Source organism: Crotalus tigris, unplaced genomic scaffold (genome assembly GCF_016545835.1).
Source record: "Crotalus tigris isolate CLP2741 ecotype Arizona unplaced genomic scaffold, ASM1654583v1 scf7180000018103.2265978, whole genome shotgun sequence".
NCBI classification, from domain to species: Eukaryota; Metazoa; Chordata; class Lepidosauria; order Squamata; family Viperidae; genus Crotalus; species Crotalus tigris.
The window spans coordinates 2,129,088-2,150,955 of NW_024096824.1; the positions used below are offsets into that span (position 1 = coordinate 2,129,088).

General features: G+C 39.4%; 1 protein-coding gene across 4 annotated transcripts in view; it reads right to left on the minus strand.

The window, feature by feature from the left end:
- DAB2 (DAB adaptor protein 2) overlaps positions 1–21,868 on the minus strand; it is a 71,022-nt gene that overhangs the window by 40,724 nt on the left and 8,430 nt on the right. For 2 of the 4 annotated variants that reach the window (XM_039347952.1, XM_039347951.1), the window contains exon 1: positions 1,695–1,917. The exons of 1 other annotated variant lie outside the window; for it this stretch is intronic. The gene's annotated coding sequence lies outside the window, so the exon portion shown is untranslated. Of the gene's footprint in view, positions 1–1,694; positions 1,918–21,868 lie in introns of those variants that run through there. One more of the 4 variants, XM_039347954.1, reaches the window with a different exon arrangement.

Below are 21,868 nucleotides of genomic sequence, written 5' to 3' on the forward strand. Positions count from 1 at the left end.
GTATGATAGTGCAATTACTTAGCTCCCTTTTCTAGCTTCAACTAAGCTTTTGCAGGATCTCTACATACAGCTGGAGATAATTTTCCTTACAAGAGTATAAGCAGCTTTCCCTGAAGCCCACATCAATACACATTAGGGTGTATGCTAGAGGCTTCCTAAATCCAAAACCAGTGAGGAAAGCATTTTTCCCCCTAGTAATGAAGCTAATTGGGTATGAACCCAGCTCTAGAAGGCAGACCAACAGAACCAGTAGATAAAATGGCAAATCCACTTTTGTAAGCAAGAATATATGTCTGTTCACAATTAATCCTGCAATCTCCAGATAATCTTTGCTTCCATTTTCATTGAACAGGAAATCTTACTGAAACCATAGACTATTAATTCACATAACGTTGTCAGTATTGGTTTTTTTAGACCGATGGTTCCAGATGCTGACACTAAATATGCATTTTATCCCATAAGAAAGGTTTAGCCTTTCCCTTGTAACAAACAGGGATTGGGGTGAGCAGGTTGAAGGAAACAGACCACTACAAGCCCTTCAGAGGCTTCTAAAAGTAACAATACTATATCTTCAAAAGAAGAGCCAGACACGCTTAAGTTAATTTCACTTACGGATAAAGCACCATTCAGCCATTGCTATTGGAAAGACCATATTATTCCATTTTGGGCTGCTTGGGGAAGTTACTATTTGTTTTCACTTGGTCAAGGAAGGAGCTGCAGGAATAATGTTACACCTGGGAGGAAATTCTGCCCCAGGCAAAGCTATTATGTTTAGAACATTGTCCAGTGACTCAAAGTAGCAGGGCTTAATTTAACATTTTTAGCATATGAACAAGTGAGTTTACATTAGAGGAAATGCCTACAACTCTATTTTACACACACACATCCCAGTCCTGAGGAATTTGCAATTTCTTCTGAAATTTCATTGCAATCTTTATTCAACAACTCTTCCAAGTTTTCCTTTTCAGCAGCTGCAAACATTTGCTTGTTTTGTTTTGTTTTAGGCTGTGCCAATACTTATGTTTTGAAATCAACCCCCACCCCCCACGAAATCCTGGGCTCTTATGGTAGTATTTTCCATGCTGAAAAGGTAATCTCTAAGCCAAGTTTCCTATACAAAACACCATATTTACAGCTCGCTCGGTCTCTATGTGCTTCCATTCATTCTGTTAAACTCCCTTTTTCCTACCGTCACCCTCCCAAGATTTCTGGATTCCTCGAACAAGTCTTAGAGTACTCTCCCCCCTTCCCCCATTTTTGGCAACAAAATTTTTAAAAAGCTTTTAGAAAACGTTAAGAGGGGAAAAAAATCTGTCTCCATAGAGGTTTAATAGCCCACATAATCCATGCGCCTCTGCTCGGCGCTCAGCAAGCCAGCTCCGATGGAGATCAGAAAACATTCTCTTATTTCGCAAGCAGCTCGAGCAAAGCAACTGCTTTCGGCAAGGCGACCGGCCCGGAGGAATAGATTCAGCGAGATTCTTTTGGGGGGGCGCCGAAGAAGAAAAGAGAGCAGCGGAAGACGCTTCCCTCCCAAGCCGCGACCGCCTCGGCTTCATCTCTTTAGCGTTCACCTTCCTTCCTTCCTTCTTTCACCCAACTTGGCGTTTCCAAACGCGCAGCCCACCGCGACCCCTTTACAGCTTCGCCCTCCGAGGCTCCCACAGACGCGCCTTACTTGGTTGCCAACTTACCCGGCTTACCCCCGACCCGCTTGGCGCATGAGCCTTCCTACTGGAGCCGGCGAAAGCGCAGCTCCGGCAACTCCGCTTAAATAGACGCAGCCGCACTCCAGCCTTCTGTTTAGTTAGCCACTCACAGCGAGAGAGATGGTTTTAATCAGATGCTGGCAGCTGAGGGCTACCCAGGAATGCGCTGCGATGTTTGCGCTGCCTGCCTCGGCTTCGGGCGACTCCCCCTTACCGGGTCTTGTGCTGCCAAACTTAACTCCTTCCGCGCCGAGAAGGAGGGAGGAAGATCAGAGGCGGCAGCAGGCTTCCTTTACGCCGAGGAGTCGCGTTCGCACGACGCGCGATGCCCCAGCTGTGAGTGAATGACTCCAGTTTTGCGAGTTCACGCATCCCTTGAATAGCCACGCTGGCAGGATTAGCCTGGCAACGTGCTGGATTATAAATAAAATAAAATAAAATAAAATACAACATAAAATAAAATATAAAATAAAATAATGCCACGGTTGATTCCTTCTGCTTACTAAATCTGTAGAATACCTTGACCTGTAAACTAGCCATAAACTCCCCTAAGGCCGGGTTTGCCCAGTTGGCAAAATTGCCTTCCTGGCATTCGAAAGAAAGTTAACACAAGAATGATGCTAACTGAGTTTAGCATGTTGTGTGAATGCAGCTCCTTACTCTTTAACTGATTTGGTGTGCTAGCAAATCATAAATGAATCCACCATATTTCGGCCAATATGCCCCGAGTTCATTGCTCAGTTTATTTGGGAACTAAGCAATTCATTTGAATTCACAATGGTCCATTGGCTGAAGTTAGTCACATACTAGCCAACGCTATTTTACCCCCCAGAGCTGAGAAAACCCAGTCAGAAACTGAAGAAGGGCTAGGCAAGAAGAGGTAAGTGACAGGATTCAGATAACTGGATGGGCTCAAAGGTAGTTGGGGAAATTCTGGCAGAACATGTGAAACCAACTGGTGCAACTCTTTGATGCTTCAAAGGCTAATGTGAATCCATCTGATTGAGTAAATTCTGATTAAGTAAATTGTGGGTTAGATGTCCTGGAAGCTAAAGGAATGTTTTATTTTTATATTTGAAAGGAACAAATGAAACAGATTTGGCCCTCTCATTTCCAAAATTCTATAGAACAGTGTTTCTCAACATTCGCAAGTTTAAGAAGGGTGGACTTCAATTCCCAGAATTCCCCAGCCAGCATGGAAATTCTGGGAGTTAAAGTCTGCTTATTATAAAGTTGCTAGGATTGAAAAACAGTGCTGTAGGCCGTGTAACATATATTGTTTTATACAGTTCTTCAAAATGATTGAAAAAAACAACTCATTGTTACATACTCAAGCATGTAAAGGCAGAATATATCTATTTTTTTTTTACTGGGTGAACAGTTTCCATATGAAACAAAGGGAGTTGGAAAATTTTGTTCATTTACTATCTATATACCAGAGTGTTGAAAGAAAAATCTGAAAAACGCAACTTGATTATTTTTACCTATTTTTCTTTTAATTCCATTTTCTGTGTGAACAGTTTATTAACTTTTGAGTATAATTAAAATTGATATTTAATAGTGGCTTCCATTGTATTTTTGCAGCTGAGCCATAAGAAATGCTTGTGAGTGGAAATCTTAAAAAAGAAAAGTTCCATGACATTCCATTTAAATTGTTTTTATTATTTTTTTTTCAACTTGTATTATACCATGCAAAATCTCATGGGTCAATGATAGCATAGACCAGTGTTTCTCAACCTTGGCCACTTTAAGATGTGTGAACTTTAACTCTCAGAATTCCTAAGCAGGATGCAGTCCACACATTTTAAAATGACCAGAGTTGAGAAGCATTGGTATCGACAATCAGAGGATATGACAACAGCTGCAACTTTATACATGTAAGGCTGATAATTGCTTAACTACCCACTGTTACAGAACATGGAATACTGGGAGTTATAGTTTAACACAGGAGTCTTCAAACTTGGCCCTTTTTTGACTTGTGGACTTCAACTCCCAGAATTCCTCAGCCCACCATAGTTGTAGTCCAGAAGTCTTAAGGTTGCCAAGTTTGGAGACCTCTGATCTAAAACATCTGGGGGTTCCATGTTGGAAAAGGCTGGCTTATGCAGTTATTCCAATGATTATAGTAAAGAAACACACATGAAACAAGAATACTACATAACTAGTATTACAATTAAGACTGTTGTTCCTCACATTCCTGAGCAGTGAGTAGTTTCAAGGGCAGGATGATTTTCTTGGGATGAGAAAATGTGTTATGAACAAACATATAGTCACTGGGGGAACAATGGTACTCTTTCAGGACAAAGATCCCAGGAGAACAATTCCAGCACTTTTCCAAGATTGCATCCTCAATTTTGGCTAATGCCATCAAGAACTCCTTGGTTCACTTTTTTTTCTCTCCCTCTTCCTTTGAAATGACCTGCCCTGGGCTCACATCCCTTATCCCTGACTCCACCCAGGCATCAACTGGAGAACCAATCTTCTTCTTTATATATGGATATGTGAGCCATTTCAAAAATAGCCCCAACTCTCATGAATCCTTCCTTTAATGATTACCTTCTGCTAATAGAATATCAATTAACCTTTCCTGGCTGTGTTGAACAAAATAGGCCCTGATCAAAAGGTTCAACCTGAGCTCACCTGTTTTACATTATTCATCTTCATAATACTGACATCTCAGGGTGGGAATACCAATTGCTACAATTTCAAACATTTTACAATAGCTTTTATTTAAAGAAAAAGGCTACATTATTATATATCATCTCTAATATGTAAAATGTCACAATGGTAATCATCAGCTGAAAGGGCTGTCAATCCCTTACTCCAGGAGTTCCCAACCCCCGGTCTGTGGACCAGTACCAGGCCGCGGCATGCCAGCAACCGGTCCACACAAACAAGCAAAGCCCCATCTGCGGGATGCAGGCAGCACACAAAACCATGCCCCCTCTGGTCCACGGAAAAAGCCTCTCTCCACAGAACCGGTCCCTGGTGCCCAAAAGGTTGGGGACCTCTGCCTTACTCTATAGAAAAGCTCACTTCAGTCAATCTTGGGTACTCCTACAACTCAGTGTTATTAAATGAAGTGGATTGGCACTTGATTTGGGATTCCCAAGATCAGTTATGATCATGTCCATGAGTTGAGGATATTTCCAGACTGATTGCATAATCAGAAGAAATGGTACATTAATTTGGGAATGGCACATGAGGCAATTACAAGTGGAAAACCTTGTCTAAATTCATCCAATTTCTTTAGAAATGGAATTCATGGAGGAGGTGATTATTATACTCAATGACTATATGCTACTCTCATACTGGCACTGAGAATGCTATGCTCAATATGCATCATTTCTGAGATACAACATTTAGCACAAGTTCTGGTGGAAGCAAAATATTTGATTAAATGGGGCACTCTCCAATTCTGTCCATTTTTTCTCATGTTAATAAAAGCTGAATCATATATTTGGGTCATAATGAAGTTATCCTATTACATTATATGGCAATTAAATTATTTGCATACATGCAAATCCTCTCCACACAGATGGCGTAAAATAAATCATTAAAATGCCAATTTCTTCTTTCTACATTTTCCTTAAAACTTGCTTCTACTGTCCCTCTAGAATTTACAACTAATTACCTGGATCAATGAGATTGCTCCTTTGCAAATTAGAAGTTGGAGATCTGAAGCATTTATAGGTTTCACTTTAAAAATATTATAAAGTACATATATCATACAGAATCAGGCAAACATTTTCTCTGAGCTATGAGGAAAAAATCTTTAGCTCATCAAATTCCACTGATTTTAGGTTTTAGAATAGAATAGAGCTGGAATGGTGCTTGGAGGTCTTCTAGTCCAGCCCCCTGCTCAAGCAGGAGAACCTATACCATCTCAAACAGGGGATTGTCTAGTCTCTTCTTAAAAATCTCCAGTGATGGAGTGCCCACAATTTCTGAAGGCAAGCTATTCCACTATTAATTGTCCTCACTGTTAGGAAGTTTCTTCTTAATTCCAGGTTGCTTCTCTCTTTGGTCAGTTTCCAACCATTGTTTCTTGTTCTGCCCTCTGGTGCTTTGGAGAATAGCTTGACTCCCTCTTCTTTGTGGCAGCCCCTCAAATACTGGAATGCTGCTATCATGTCCCCCCTGTTTCTTCTTTTCTTTAGACTAGCCAAACCCAAGTCCTTCCTTCATATGTTTTAGTCTCCAGGCCTTTGATAATTTTAGTTGCTCTTCTCTGAGAGCAACTTGAGGGGGTGCAGTTTTCAGATTTAGAATTTCCCATTTTCTGTATAGTACCCTCCATTTTCTATTAGCTGGAGATTCCAAGATTTCTTTGGCTTTACATAAGTTCAGGCACTACTAATAGATTTCTGAAGTTAACCTCTGTTTCAAACAATTAAAAAGCATCTAAAATATATGGCAAGGTAATTAAAGACAATTAATGTGTAGGTTTTTATGGAGAAGGAATCCTTAATAAATTAAAAAACAAGGTCCAATTGAGATGTTAATCATTAGAGGAGCAGGGAGAGGAGGAGAATTCCCTGCAGCCCTGTGCTCTGAGCCACATAATTGCTCTACTTTCTCTTGTCCTTGATGAATCATCTGTTTCTTCCAGGACTATCCTTGAAGCATCAAAGTGTTGGCAAGGTATTATTATATCAACGAAAGCTGCAAGGGATATGGTTACCTTGAGGATTAAACCAAAGATGCTCAGCAGCATAACCCCCCCTCAAAATCTTCAAAGCCAACTGCCTTAGACACAACTATCCCATCCCATTGCTATCTTAGAAGGAGCAAAGATCTCAAGTTTGCAGCCCATGATCTACAGAGCAGGTGTCAGAAAGCTCACATGAACTTCTGTCCTGGTTATCTGCAATTTGAAGATGTATAACCTTCCTTCCTCTTTTCTATCTTTAGAACAGAAGTCTGTTTTCATTTGGCCAGTCTGGTTCACAAAACATTTCATACCACAACCATGATATAATGTTCAGCAAACTAAAAGGAAACCTCCCTGAAATTCTGATTTAAAAATAAGGCCTGGATGATCAAACACACCAAGGCAGATGGGGCAGTAGCTGTTAGTCACTGGTGAGAGGAGAGCACTCTGCACTTGCTCACTGGCCATCATAGTAGATTTGTATATTCATATGAGTGGGACAGTTCCCCTCCAAAGTATACTAGTTCATTGTAATGGCCTCCTGTATTTGGAATGACAACTTCAAAAAGGCTCTTAGAAGGACCCAGATAATAGATTTTGGAGGCCACCAGGTTGTCTTCGAATCACAGGAATTGCCATCTGAGATTCTTCATTTTCCATTCTGAATTCCCCTTTCCACAACAGTAGAAAGAATGCTACTTACTCCCTGAGTAGTCCATCAACTGCCCTGTCCATGTTGCTTTGGTGGAGTTTTGAAAGCAACACATTGTGAACTCACTTTGACAACTGCATTTGCAGGCAGGAGCCACAGCCAATTCACAGGTGGCCTTTGCAGTGATGCTAAAGGACTTATCAATTGCTGCAAAGAGCTTGACATGTTCAGTGCAATGAATCAATCCTTCTGGACAAGAGACTGTGTAGACTCTTCTATGAGCTTTTTCAAATTTACCATCCAATATGTTTCCTTTTTTTGTGGCTAATATTAAGATTGGCCCTGTTAAAGACCTATACATGGTTGGTTCTCTAGCTCAGGAATAAAGATGTTGGGGGACTGCCAAATGAGAGATCACAGCAGCTCCATAACAAGAATGACCGTACATGAAGAATGATGAGATTTATAATTCAGTAAGTTCTGCAGGACCAAGTATTCTCCACGTTGATTGTAGGCCATTCTTAAATCTGTTATGATTCTATGGTGTACAGTAACTCACCATCTGTAGCAGCTGTTTTATTATTGTGCTAAAATGTAAACATCATAAGAATAATCAGCCACCCATGGGCCTGAGGAGCTGAGCTTACCATGGCCTCCTGCATGCTTCAATTTGGAGCAGCTGCAAAGGCTGGCTGCCTCTCTCTAAGAACTGAGCTGCAGCCTTTAAAAGAGTTTCCCTATCTGAAAAAGAACTCTACCGAAAAGAGGGAAGGGATAGACTTATAAAACACAAGCAGAAAAAAAAGGAAGTGATGCAAGTAAATCCTAAGAACAGGCAGATGCTGTAATCCAGGATGTGAAAGTCTGCTAGACATCAACTTAGAAATTACTCACAGCAGTATGATTATCACCAGCTTTTGCTATGGATCCTGATGGAAGAATTACTGCAAGTTCTAACAGATCCTACAAAAGTACCAACATCATGGTTATAAATGAACATTGTCAAGATGATCTTAAAATAGACTGTAATTCCTGGTTGGAAAAGGGATACACACACCTCCACAATTTTACTGGGATGGTATTTGGGGGGGGGGGAAAGGTTCAAATAGTTTTGCAATTATCTCTGCTACAGTTCCCACATGGGCATGTGTTAAAGCTAGAAATAATGCTACACAAAGGACTTCTTGTTGCCAGCAAGTGCTTAAATGTAATCCTTTCCTGCCCTGCCCACCCATGTTTATTTAATCTTCATTAAAAACAAAATGAGTAGAATAATCACTAAAGTTCTTAAACATTCATTCAGAAGTCTGCCTTGAAATTTACCAGTGGTGTCGCATGTCAGCTGGGAGACCAAAGTGCTGAAAAATAACTGGCTCTTGCAATGTCTGCATTCAAAGGTCATCATCCCAGTTCCTTTCTTTTCTTAATTGGTTTAAGAGCTAGTGCTCTTAATACATACACATGCACATGTGTGCCATATTTCTTTTTGCATTACTATCTGGGTGGGAGATCACTAGGAAATGCTAGTCAGAAAATTCAAAATATATCCCAGAAGATGGCAGTGGCCAAATATTTCTGTATTGCTCTTAGGAAAGCTCTGTGCCCATGAAATTATCAGGATTGGAATTTGACCCTTTACATTTTCCCTGAAATACAGAACTTTTGTATGCATCTAATGTACATAGCTTTAAACACAAATAGGTAATTAATATATATACATATGTGTCTAAGAATATTCTCAATATCCACGTCATGGTTGTCCCAAAGATGCTTTTTCCAAAACAACTGGACATTCTTGGTTTCCTTTTTTAAGAAAGATGTTTCACTTCTTATCGAAGAATTGAACAGAACTTTGGAACTAAGGAGCTTCTTGGATGAGAAGCAAAACATTTCAAAGGGAAAAAAAATCAAGAAAATCCAGTTCCCTTTTGGAAAAAAGCACCTTTGGAACATTTAATATGTATATTTTATAAACATAGAACTCATTGTATATTTTTTTTTCACATACTGCACATTTCTTCTAATTAATTTCCTATTTTGTTCATTTGTTTTTTTATCAACAATGAGTAAAATACACTCTTTTGTTCTGCCAATAAAGATCTTGGAACACTCTGCAGTGCAGAAACAGATGGCAACTGTGATCCATGCTCTTTGCTCAACCCTGCACAGATTCTTCTGAATATACAAATGAGCATAACCCTTTATTACAGTTTACATCTACTTTCATAAGCCTCTGTGTTCCTTTCCAGGTGAATATACAGAGAGGTCAGGGTGGACGCTATAGCTCCTTATATATGAATTTGCTGACCATGCTAACCTGCAAGCTGATAACAATCCAAGCTGATAAAAAAGTAACATCAAAATGAACAGTAGAGCCACATATACTTCCATTTGCTTCTGAAGATTATTCTTAGAATTATAAAACTGAGCTGTCTCCTATAAAAATGCTCCTGGGTTTGTTCATTTCAGTTATCTCTCACAGAGTCCAAACGTTCTCACAGGGCACTGGTAGAAACCCTGCAGGATAAGTGATAAACAGTAATTATAACTCAAACTTATCTAGTAAGTTTCATGGAGAGTTGAATTTGGGTTTTCATAATTCTAACCTTCATTCTAAGGACACCTCCACACCAAATTTTGCCACCACTGTATCCACGCTCCCAAACTTCAGAAGTCTTTGGAAACTAACCTGTGGTGGTCTTCATTCCATTTTGAAAAGAACAATGCTAATGTTCAGCGAAAAAAGCTAGAAGACAGTGAGAAGCCAGAGTTCCCACTAATGATGGTCCAAAGGTTCTGCCCAGGCAAAGCACTTCAAGATAAAAGATGGATTTGTTATGAGGTCATATGGCTCATGCTTGACTCTGTTTGTTGACCCAATGACAGACCTGGAGGTGATCTTAAACCAGCGGTCTTCAAACTTGGCCCTTTTATGACTTGTGGACTTCAACTCCCAGAATTCCTCAGACAGGCACGCTGACTGAGGAATTCTGGGAGTTGAAGTCCACAAGTCATAAAAGGGCCAAGTTTGAAGACCCCTGTTTTAAACTGTTCAAAGATTCTGTGCAACCTAGGGATATTTATACTGACCCTTTTTCATATTTTGAGGTTTAACCTTAACTTGAGGACAGAATATGAATTAACTTGAGGGTAGAATATAAGAATAATTAAATAAACATCAGCTTAACCTTGGGAAAGCTAAAGGGTGTGAAAAAGAAGATCAAGATTACTCCACTTTGATCCTCTAAGGGCAACTTTCAGGATTTTAAGGTTCTATTTTATATCCTACAACTATTTTTGGTGGCCACAGAGATTAGGCATGAGAATTCAAAATACCTGGAAAGCCCCAAGCTGCTGCTCCATCTCCAGCCATTACAACAGGTTATTTTCTTATCGGTCTAGATCTGGGTCATCTGAATAATCTGATAAACACTTACATGGCTGCCAAATCAGGGTGCTCCATAAACCAATTGTTTCAAGCAGTTCAAAGTTTCCTCCCTAATTCAATGTACAGTTGACATGGTGCCCTGGAGTACAGAGAGAGAATGTATGTTTAAGGTCATATATCCAATCAATTTAACACTATCCTGAACATCAGGTTATTCAGGTTATCTTTCTTGAAAACAGCTGTTTAGTCTGCTTTGGTTAAAAACCTCCAAATATCCTAGTTGGAGTTGCATTCTCAGTCTTAAAATCTGATTAAAAAATCTGCTCAGGCATTTGATTCTCTGCATGTAAAGTCAGTCTCTGTTCTCCAGAGTTAAAGAATATTCCCAGCCAACATGGCCAAGAGCTACAATTGCTGGACCATTTTGGAATGTAGTCCCCAAACATCTGAAGGGTATCAGATTGAAGATGTTACCTTGATCTTTGTACATCATCTTCATCTGATCTGAATCTCTGTGCTTTTACTATCATTTTCTTTAAATGTCTTTTTTTTAAAAAAGACACAGAATATTGTTGGAAGATACTAACATAATAACTGAAATTAAAGAAAAAAATACAATAGATCTCAAGGACGGGTTAAAACAGGACCTCTCAATTTTTGATATGTTGAGAATATATGATTCTCATAGAAGAGCCATAGACTTAAAACATCCTTTGATCATAAGAATATTGGGATGGTTGTTCTTCATCATCTCCTCTTATTATACCATGATTTTTTTGTCTGGCAGAGCGACACAATTTCATCGAAGTGTTCAACCACCTGCAGATGTTATTTACCAAGAACCTGTCTTGAAGTATTAGGAATTCTGGCAAATCAAAGTTTGCTTGGGGCCAACGTCTTTTTTGTAACTTACTAAACTTCCATGTAATAACCTTAAAGAATCTAAAATAAGGAAAGAAGTATAAAGGGTTGTGAAATATGTGATTCTTTTATGGCATACTGGCATTTATAGGAATTAAGTTGCAATTTCAGGACTTAAAATAAGGAAGACCATTTCTTTAATCAACAGTAACTCTTTGCTCTTCTCCCAATCATGAGACCTCACATCCAAATATTCCCATTAGCTTCAAAGCCAACTTGAAGTTCTTTTAAAATGAGAATAACACAAGAATCCTAGAAAATACATTTAAAACAAATATCCAAAGATTAGATTAATCTTTCCCTGCGTGAGGTTTTCTAGAATCTGCTGACTGAAAATGATAGGGGCGGTACTATTCAGACTGCTGTTTGGGGGAAGCTACACCCATTTTTGGTGATATAAATTCTCTAAATCCAAGCAAAGATTTACAAATGCAATGCAAGCTTATATTAGGATAGACTTTCTGTAAGTGAAAAAATATGAATGGTCTGCTGTTCATATGGAAAGAAATGATGTCTCCCATCTCTTCTTGATTTAACTTTTCCTTGAAGTGCCATAGTTTTTTACATAATAGTTCTACAGTTATATTATAATTAGTGTATACTGTATATACAACCATAAACTGGTAAGGGATTTTGGTTTTTTTTAAAAAAAGAAGTGTTGCAATTTGTTGAAGTTTAATAAAATAAAATTAAAAATAAAGTAAGAATGTTCTTGAAATTATCAAGTCCAACAGAATAAATATGCCAAAACTACTGATTTAAAGTAAAGAATTCCTGTCCCTAACTTTTGAAGCTAGGTTCACACAAAGTGTTATAGAACAAACCAGGATTAACAAGGCATCATTGCTGTATTCATATAACAGGCTACATCCAAGGAAAGAAGAACGAATGGTGGGTTAATATAAAGGCCTGGTACATACAACATGACAAAGCATTTCTTGGGTTTTGACAATACTCTGAACACAACATTTCAGTCTAGCCAAGTGGATTTATCCTGTGCCAGGATAACTTACTGTACTGACACTTTTAATTTTCCTAAGAGTTTTTGTGGACTAAACCCATTTCTATATTTTTACCTACTGACCTTTCCCACTGATTTAAAATGCCAAAAGGATTTTCTGGGCAGGAGGATGGGGCAAGCTAGATTGTATTGTCTACGCTATACTACACATTGTCTCCTTTTCTTATCTTGGAAAGCCTGTCTAGGAAAAAAAGGGGAAATGGGAGCACTATATCTTGCATTCTATGTAGAAATTAAACTTGTTTTCCATTAAAAAAAACCTTTTGTCTACATTGTGTTGATTTCTATTACCTTATAATGCAGGTAACTAATGTCTTATTTCTATAAGAAAGAGTTGAATTTCTTGCAAGGATAATGTCATCCAAAATTTTCTGGAAGAGGATGGGTACTCTCAACAGGAAGGGAAAATTTACTTGAATTTTGAAGACAACTCATATTTTAGGTAGAACAAAATAATAATTACAACAACAATCAGTAAACCCCAAAACAAATAAGTAGGATGGGCTGCTTCTAACCCCCAACTCAGTTGTAAAATTTCCACTGAAAATTACCACTGGAATTTGGAATCAGAGAGGGAAACACAAATTACAGGGATCTGTTTCTCTTCCTGCCACGTCTTTTGGAGAAATGTCCCTTTAAGAGTTACTATAACCAAGAAGGCTACTTTTGAAGCATTACAAGTTTAATGATAGCTGGAAGGTGAATTTTAAAATATTTCTCTGTTCTGGAGCTAGCCTTACAACTGGGCCTGTCCCACCTACCCACTCCAAAACACCAGGACTGAGAAATTTTCTAAAGCAAAAAGGGATCCTTAAATCCTTGCATGAGAAAATAACATATTCTAAATTTATAGGAGACCAAAGTTCCTATTTCAGCATATTCTGAGCATTCAGCATGTATTTTGGGAATCTGCAAGGCTGCACTTAAAGAAATATGTGCTGGAGAAATTCAGGTCCTGGCCTTCATCCCCCACTTTTCTACTTTTTCTAGTCATGCTGGCTAGAGAATTTTGAGTCCCAAGACATCTGGAGGGCTTCAGAAGGATGAAGACTAACATAGGTATTATTGTAATTTAGTGTTTCGCAACCTTGGCAACTTGTCAAGGTTGAGAAACACTGTTCTAACAGCTCACTTGCCATGAAGTTACACAGGTTCCTTACTATCATCCAGGATGTCTGATGTCCATCAGTAGAAGATAAAAGCTCAAGAAATGATGCATTGATGAATGGATATTCTGTCTTTTAGAATGAGATTCCCAGTAGGCTTTCAAAAAATGATTTCCCTTCTTTCTGAGGAGATGGCGGATGTGTATGATAAAATGAGAGGATGGGTTGGGAGAGAGAATGTTATAGGACAGTGATGGCGAACCTTTTAGAGACTGAGTGCCCAAACTGCAACCCAAAACCCACTTATGCATCGTCGAGTGCTGGGTGGGTGTGGCCCATTGGGTGGGCATGGCCCATTGGGTGGGCGTGACTGTGGTGGTAACGGCAAACTGGGTGGGACTAAAAAGTTCAATCAATCAATTCCAACTTTGCAAGATCTTTTTTTTTCCCATGAGAAGTTGAAATTGACTGATTGATTATTATTTTTTTTTTTTTGCACATGCCGGTGGAGGCCTAAAGCGAAAAGGTTTTAAAAAACCCAGCTCAAGGCCTAGGACTGGGGCGATGGCATGCGTGCCCACAGAGAGGGCTCCGAGTGCTGCCTTTGGCACCCGTGCCATAGGTTCGCCACCACTGTTATAGGAACTTCATAACACTGATAATTTTGAAGTAACACTCTATTACAAGTTTCTAACTGGAGTTTGTCTGGAGACAAACAACAACAGGTACTGTTGATGGTTCAACATTTTAGTCTTCAAAATAAGAAATATCAGAGTAATTAGTAATCCAGACTTATCAACATTCTTAACTGTGATTCACAGAATAATTATGCTTTTTGAACACCCAATGCTATTGTTAACTTTTTGAGATAGATCAGAAGGTTGATGCTCTATTGATTCAATATGAGCTACAGTAAATGAATCTCGAAAGCCTGATTAAATTCTTCTTACTCCCCCCCCCCTTATGCTCAAAATAATTAAGGCAGAGTTAGGCTGAGTTTCTTTCTAATGTTTTCTTTCTGTCCTACTCCTATTTTTTAAATTGCTGTCGCATAGTTTCTCCAAGGTCATCTTCTAAGCAAGACCAAACATTTTAAAAATAGTTCTTTTTTGACCTGCTACTTCCTTAGCCACCTTGCTTTTCCTGCAATGTGGTCTCCACCCCATCCTATCTCTGCACTTTCTGCTTCAACTCCAGATAATGTAGCTTGTTTCAGCTCCTTCAGTTTATCCAGCCTATTGAAATGTCATAGTGGATCTGGCTTAGTGGGGAACTCAGATTAGCTTTATTTCTGATCTGTAGTAGTATGCATTTTAACAGGGGCTCTAGCTGAAGAAATGGTTGCTTCTAGAACTGCAGGCAGTGTGAATGTCTGATTGAGCAGCCCAGAGCTACTCCTGGGCCTCTTTCTTTTCCTCAGAGGAAGAGGAAGAATTGGTGGGTTTGCATGAACTATGCCAAAGCAGTTAGATAACACTTCTGACCTGGAATGGGTTGAAACAAGTATGGAGCTTTCGGACAGATGTTTAGACTGACCAGATGTTTAGACTGGCCAAATATTTAGGCTGGATTTATCATTTTTATCCATCTATCAAATCTTTCCCAAAGATCTGGGAAAGGCAGATGCTGTTTGATATTTTTAAAGATATCATTGCAGGATGTAAGCTGTTCCAAGCAAAGTTGCCTTTTGCAATTGACTAATTATGATTTTGTCAATGCCAATGTTGTTGTTATTATTATCATCTGCCAGGCTTCATCTGGCAGTGGACTGATTTGGCTGATTTTATGCACACATACACACATACTCACACTTGAACCAATATGCAACTGAGAACTGCACTTTTTGTGGAAGCTATTTAATAGCTTAAGAATAGCTGCATTACTTGCTCTCTCATCCATGCATTCCATAAAGTAGAAGATTTTGAAATCTTTCTGAAAGCCCAGGAGAGATGCGCCTTCCTTCAGTAAAGAAGGATCTGCAGTATGTTAATGATTTGCCATCCATATCTTGATAATCATGGGACTTGTGCCAAGTGGCTCTCTTGAATGAAGTGAGCCTCTGAATTGCTTCCAGAAGGATAAACACAGATAAAATTGATTGGAAGCTGCTGGAATGGAGGTCTCAGCATAACCCAAGCCATTAGCATTGCTAAATCATTGTATCTGGCACTTGGAAACTGGATACTATATGTTTTGAGAAAGAAACAAAAACAACTTTATACAGGCTACTGAGAATGATGTCAGGGATTGCAGTCTACTGAGATAAATTAATTGGGGGAAGGGGGAGAAGAGAAACAATGGACTGAGCAGAAGACCTATTCTTAGGAGGCCTATTCTTTCAAAAGACAAACAAGTTTGCTAAAAGTCTAAATATAGGAACATTCCACTCACCTACTGGCATAATCCAGTTTCAGAAATGGAGCCAGGTTGTGAAAAAGAAAAGTCTAGAGAAGTGTAAGCAATGAATCATTCCCCTGGGAGATGCAGACAAGTCAGAACTAACCCTGTTTTTCCTTGAACTCTATTTGTAGCTGTATTTATAATTTTTAATTTGGTCTTTCAGACAATGCTGCTAATGGTTGAGACATCTTGTGAAATTCTCCTGGCATGAACTTCTCATTTGTATCCTAATAATGGTTTAATCAGAGCACAGTTAGCTGCACAAAAGAAGTAATTGAAATTCTCCTGGGGAGGGAGTGGTGTTATTGAAGGAAACAATATCAATTTAGTTTTAATAAGTGCATCTTAATCAGGACTTATAACTATTAAGGAGGCTACAATTAAGATAAAGTTATTTTAGTGCACCACCTATTTTTAGTCAGACAATTGACAATTGGGCTGTTTCCTAGCAACAGTGTGGATTTGTGGATGTAAATTACTGGACTCCTAGATCTTCATAATGTTTAGGTCTATTAATACAATTTGGGTTGCATAACATGCTGGGTCACAACATCAAGTTTACAAACTGTATTAGCTAGGCCAGGGGTGTCAAACTCAATTTCATTGAGGGTTGCATCAGCATTGCGGTTGCCCTCAGGGGGCCGGGTGGGTGTGGCCAGGCTGGGTGCGGTCTACTGGGTGGGTATGGCCTACTGGGTGGGCGTAGCCAGCTCTACATCATTCGTGTCAAGGGTACCTGTGGGAGCCTGGGCAGGAGTGGGACAGATCTGAGGATCTCTGGCAGAAGGAGGTGGGACCAGGGCAAGTGCCAAGGCATGGTCCACGTGAGGAGCCTCACTGTTCCTCTCAGGCCACGCGGGGAAGCTGGATGGTGGTGCAGGCTGCCCAGAGCCCTGGGCAGCAGAGGTCAAATGCCCAGCCTGGCCCTCGAGCACCCGCGGCACCAAGCTCAGCCCCATTTCCCTAAGGGGCACCCAGCTGCACTCACCTCCTCCTCAAGGCTGCTGCTATTGTGCTTGCTCTCCTTAGCCAAGTTGCTCATGATGGGTACAAGGGCAAAGTCAGAGGGAGGCCCATTCCTCTCCATGGGAGGAGACCTGGCTTTGTATCCAAAGTTTCCTTAGCAATAGGATGGGAGACCCCCAGGATAGGCCAGGAGGAGAGGGCAAGGGGATGGTGAAAGGGCAGCAGGGCAGGACTAAGATAGGACTTCCCTCAGACCCTCCCTCTCCTTTCCTTCCTTCTTTCCTAAGTACAGAGCGGTGGGAAAATATTTGAGATGAGGGAGGAAGAAAAACAGGCAAGAACCGCAGCTGGGGAGCTGTCACCCTTCGTGAGGAATGAAGAAATGCACCATTGCCTGGAAGTGGCCAGCACGATGGTGCATTTCTTCATTCCTCACAAAGGTGACACCTCCCCAGCCAGCCCCTAGGGCAGGGGCTGGTTCCTCGCTATTTGCAGACGGCCTTGTGGAGTTAAGACTGAATACACTTCAGCATAGATGGCCACCATAAAATTATACATTGGCTCCCGGCCAGCCTGAGCCAGGGCCAATGTTCCCTCATTGTTTCCAGGATGGCTTCGCGGGCCACATGAAACCACTTCGCGGGCTGCATCTGGCCCCTGGGCCTTGTGTTTGTCATGTCTGAGCTAGGCTCATAAACTAACTATAATGTGATGTGTTAATGTGTTGTGTAAACCAGTTGTGTGTATAAATCTTTTTCTGGATGCATTGTCCATGAAATCCTGGAAGCATGATCAATGAAGGATTAATTCTGGAGCATACTATATTGCCCATATAGCATCATCTGTTTCTGACCAGAAAGTTAACATACTAGTCATTTTTAATTTCTTATCCATATTTCTATACTTGGCTATAATGAACCTTTTAGGCTATCTAGATAGCAAATATGATGCATGTTGCAAATGTGCCAATTCTTGATGAGACATCTGTTACTGTTTGGGTCCAGGGATGACAGTGTTTCCCCAGTATTGATCTTGGCTTCTACTAACTATGTGGATATGTCAATATTTTTCCTTAGCAGCAATAGGAAAACAATTGGCCAAAGCTTTCATCTGGGATATTTTTTCAACTTCCCAGCCTTGGAATTTCCTAGTAATCTCACATCCAAATACTATTGGATGTGAGATACAATTACTATCTAGCTTAGATTTTTCATGATCAACTCCCTTGATTTCAATGCAACTCCTGGTGATATGTCTATATTTATTTCTTGATAACAAAGCAGAAGTGAATTGCATTGCCTTCTTCCAGGATATTTTTTCAATGTCTGTAGGGAGTTGTAGAGATGACCTTGGAGAAAGCTGTTAAGGCAGCAATAGATGCAGAAACAGGGAGGAAGGAAAGTATTAGAAAGAGACTTTCTCCTTTTGATTCTCAGGAATATAAGAGGGAAGGGAAGGAAACATAGTCAGAGTTGCAAGATTGTGACTATAGTCAGTCCCAGTTTAACAGGAAGAACTGTCTCACCCCACTTGTACTAGCAGATCCTTTTGGCCAAAGAACTGTAGCTGGTGGAGTCCAGGAGAAGACCTTTTTCTGTGGTGACTTCCACCCTTTAAGAGTATTCTGGAAGGCAGAACATTGGAAGCCTGATATTGCCAAAGGCCATATGAAAGCAGACTTGGGAACTTATCACATACAGTTCCTTAGAAGCAACACTTTCCAGAACCAGCTATAAATCACTGATCTATTAAAAACAAACTTATAAAAATAGTTCAGAGTTGTGCAGAGATTTGTAGAATTGTATAGGCTGATCATATTAAATGTGTATGACCTCAAACCATATGTTTTGTTTGCAACCACTATGGTATTTAGAAGACATGCAATAATTATCCATCTAACACATGCTGATGGCTTATATCAAAGATGTAATTGCTTGCTCCCAGGAACTTTAGAATCAGCCTGTTCCCTCTCCCAATAATGGGATTTAGACTATCAGGTGAACATTTAATCCTAGATGATACAAATATCTTTAGCTGATTTTTATCCAATAATATCCAGAGAATTCCCTCCCACTAAAGTTATCATCAACGATCAAGAGATTGAAAACAAGTCTATCAACAACTTCTCTGATAAAGGACAATGCAGCCCATGTGGTGAGAAACTTGGGAAGAAGCATTTCCAATCATTCAGAGACTCCACCTTTATAAACTAATTATAAATGAGAGCAGGAAATTCCTTTTGCAAACTTCAAGGTTCTGTGTTTAGCCTTAGAAATACTTTACTGAAGCCTAAATACTTCTTATCAATTGTTCAAACTTTTCCTTCCTTCCCATAGTGTTTTCCTTCTCCCTGTTGTTTCTTGAAAATAATAAAGACAATCTTGCTGGTCTGTTTGAAGATAATTGGTGCCTTTCACATATTTTTAACTAGATATTATAAATAATCTGATTATGCATTCCTGTTCTAGATAGGAAACAGATCTGTTATTGGCCTAAATGAGGTAGTAATATTCAGAATATTATTTCAACACCATAGGATCAATGAAAACTGGCAGCTAGCCTCCTTTTTTCTCCCTGTCTTTGATTTTAGGGCAGAATTTTAATAAACAGACTCAGGTCACCAGCAAAGAGTTACCAATCATGTCCAGGGAGAGTAAGATTCATCATGAATTTGATTTTGAATAATGCTATTTTCCTGAAATATGAAACAGTATCTCATCTTTCCTTAACTAAGCAAATCCTATATCCACTGCAAGGCTCAATGATTAAATTCACTGGAGGCCAAAAACTAAGATTTCCAATCACAGACTCTCCTTCTCAATCAGGTATTTTGACTTTCAACTTAGAAGACATGTGTTTTGACTTCTCTGTAAGTCAATCTTCCCACTTTTCCTCTTTTAAAATAACTGCATATTTTAAAGTTGTGGGATCTGCTTGCTGGAACAGTGAAACAGTTCAATTTGTACTTTGAATAGGGGGAAAATATCCATTCAGTTGAAGAATTTGTCTTTTTCAGCCCCAGTGGTATGAGCAAGCAGCCACTTCTATACCCTTCCCTATTGTTGGAAAGGTGTCTAATTGTTAAATGATTTTTTTTAAACAAACAAACAAACAGATGTTGAACTTATTTGATCAGATCCTCTGGAAACAGAGAAAGGCACCTTATTTGGCAGAAGAAAGGCATCTCGAAGCAAATCAGGACTGCTCAACATAAATGCCAGGACAGATATGCTATCAGCTGCTGCCATATGGGATAATTAATAACTCTCCATAAGGGAACAAATAACTTACAGTATCCCAGACATGTCTGCAAATATTACCTCTGCCTTTTTTATTACCCGGTGGCCTGAAATTACATTATATGGACTATGGAAGGTCAGAGGTTCTAGGGACTTCAAATCACTTGTTAACTATTTGCTTTTCATTCATCACTACAGTCAAACAATAACTTTTCAAGCTGGTCTGTGTAAAGTCACATGATGGCAGGAGCTGCTGGACGGAAATGACTGGCAGCAGATTGCCAAATACACAGGATGGATGGAGAAATTCAGCTGCTCCTAAATAGATGCTTGCCCTGGAAAAGAAAACAATCAGCAAAAGCCAAGCCAATATTTGTCTTTGCATCATTTTGGGGAACAGTTGTTGCACACAAGAATCAGCCAAGTCAATGGAAAAACCACTCCTTTATATATAAGTCACATTGCATAAGATCACACATCTTCTTTCACAGTGATCAGCATGCCGAAGAATCATTGTTCAACTTTCTTTTAGAATTTTCTTGGTATTATGTGATGTAACACAGGATTCACTTATTATTCAGCCATAGTCAGGTTTCTTTGTTCTTGGCATATTTTGGGAAGTCAACCCTTGTGAACTATTCAAATCATAGTTTATGACAGAGACAACAGGTAGACCTCAAACCTCACTTTTTTTGCCACCCCTGGAGTGTCCCCAGTTTATGTAATCAAAATCCAGTGGCAAAACGGATTTTTATCAGAACATTTTTGAAGTGCCACACAGGGTACTAGATCAAAAAAAATTGGATGGCACTTAGAAACTGCGCATTGACAAAGTTTTCATCTGTCAATTACAAAAGGCTCCACAGTTTGGATTCATACATACACTATTCTGATACATTACAATATCCTAGGTTCTTGGGAAGAACTCAGAGTGATTGAAGACCAACACGGGTAAAGAACTGGCAGCTGTGATTTCATGTTTTTATGCACATCACAATAGCAACATCTGCCTATCCAGGTCCTTGATAGGTGGATTAAAAATGCCAAATTCAGTCTAAACACATGGCTGACTGTGCAACCAACTGTAATAATAATAATAATGACCTTTAAGCAGTAGGAGATGAAGTACAGAACAACAGAGTTCAACTATTTTTCAAAAAAAAAAAAAAAATAGAAACCAAAAGAGAAACATGTAGAACAAAACTTCATGAAGGAGACAATACATATTTTTGGAAAGTCAGTCCTTAATTATCTGCTCATTTTAGTGCAATCTAGGACTCACCTTCAATTCTGGCATCCTAAAATAAATGATGATGAAGTCATGAATACAGAATGTAGTCTGTGACAGCTGTCTCTTGCTCTGAAAAAATAAACTTGTCAGCTCTGCTTCAGGATTCATATTCTATAAATGCCTTACCTCTAGCTGATTGGAATTCATGTAGCAGCAGGAGTTAAGGTCTGAGAGTGTAATAATGTCAAACCAACATTTTTCAATTTTATCCGTTCTGTAGAGGAATTCCTAATGATTAGAAAGCAAGGCTTAGTTTCATTGACTTTCATTAGTACTCTATGTATGAGAGAAAATAGATAAAATTTGAAGGTGGTGTTCATGCATGCTAAAGCAGAGATAGGTATGGGGGTGTCTGCAGGTTGCAAGATTCAAGATGGTGTGATTGAACAGCCACTCTTTTTGATGTGTGCTGCATATAGAAATGAGCACAGTCTTGATTGCAGCATGTAGACCACCATCTTAATTCTTTGCCCATAACTTGTGGATATCCTCCTGTAATCAAGATGGGGGTGTACTTTCAC